Source organism: Sinocyclocheilus grahami, unplaced genomic scaffold (assembly GCF_001515645.1).
Source record: "Sinocyclocheilus grahami isolate Dianchi unplaced genomic scaffold, SAMN03320097.WGS_v1.1 scaffold408.1, whole genome shotgun sequence".
In the NCBI taxonomy this organism is placed as follows: Eukaryota; Metazoa; Chordata; class Actinopteri; order Cypriniformes; family Cyprinidae; genus Sinocyclocheilus; species Sinocyclocheilus grahami.
The window spans coordinates 305,601-306,390 of NW_015505587.1; the positions used below are offsets into that span (position 1 = coordinate 305,601).

At 39.2% G+C, this 790-nt stretch overlaps 1 long non-coding RNA gene across 1 annotated transcript in view; it reads left to right on the top strand.

Annotated features, from left to right (window-relative positions):
- LOC107550825 (uncharacterized) overlaps window positions 1-790 on the top strand; it is a 6,184-nt gene extending 5,394 nt beyond the window's left edge. The window contains exon 3 of the long non-coding RNA XR_001604705.1: window positions 760-790. This is a non-coding gene — a long non-coding RNA (uncharacterized lncRNA). The remainder of the gene's footprint in view (window positions 1-759) is intronic.

Here is a 790-nt window from a genome sequence, read left to right on the forward strand (position 1 = left end):
GATTTTGATCAAGTTCACTTCATGCCTGCAGATGCAAACAGCTGCTTCTGAATATGGGTCAGAAACTGCTAAGACCTCTTCAGTCCTTCTAGCCATATCATCATAACTTTACCATTGTCTAATCTTGCCTCTATAAAGAGGGACCCATGCAGCTCAGTGTGGAGATAAAGAGGTTACAGAAAAGCACTGATAAAATGGCTTGTCTCTGAGGCTTAATGACCTGCATGTATAACCCTCAGCTCCGTGTTTTCTTTCAGCTGCTTCCGCTGACACCATTTTCTCAGCCGTGTTGTGTTGCCTTATTGTGGGAGAGGTCTCTGTGTGGGTTTGTTCACCATGGAAATGGTTACTGTTTGCTCTATGCAAATTACACCACTTCGTGATGAATATGCCCTTTTCGAAGCTCTCAAGTTGTTTATAATTGTCTGAGTGCTTTCTGACGCAGTAATATACACATGGATTTGTTTTTATCATTCTCTGTTACTGGAAAGCAGTAGGTAGTGTAGTGTTGACTGTAAACAGGATCCAAAATCAACTTGATTGAAATTTATTATCAGGGGTCTAAGCGCTCATGGGCTTGTTGACCTATGATATGCAGTTCATGTACATTTAAATATATAATGTTAGTATCTGCAGTTTGGTGTTTTGGTTTAACCAGAATGCTTTATTCTATAATTTTCCTTATCTTAATCACCTTAATTACAATCTTGGTTATTTTATTTATTTTAATGATGTGTGTGAATTGTGTGTGACCCTCAGCCATGCAGCAGGTGCTGGATAACCTCAAGGA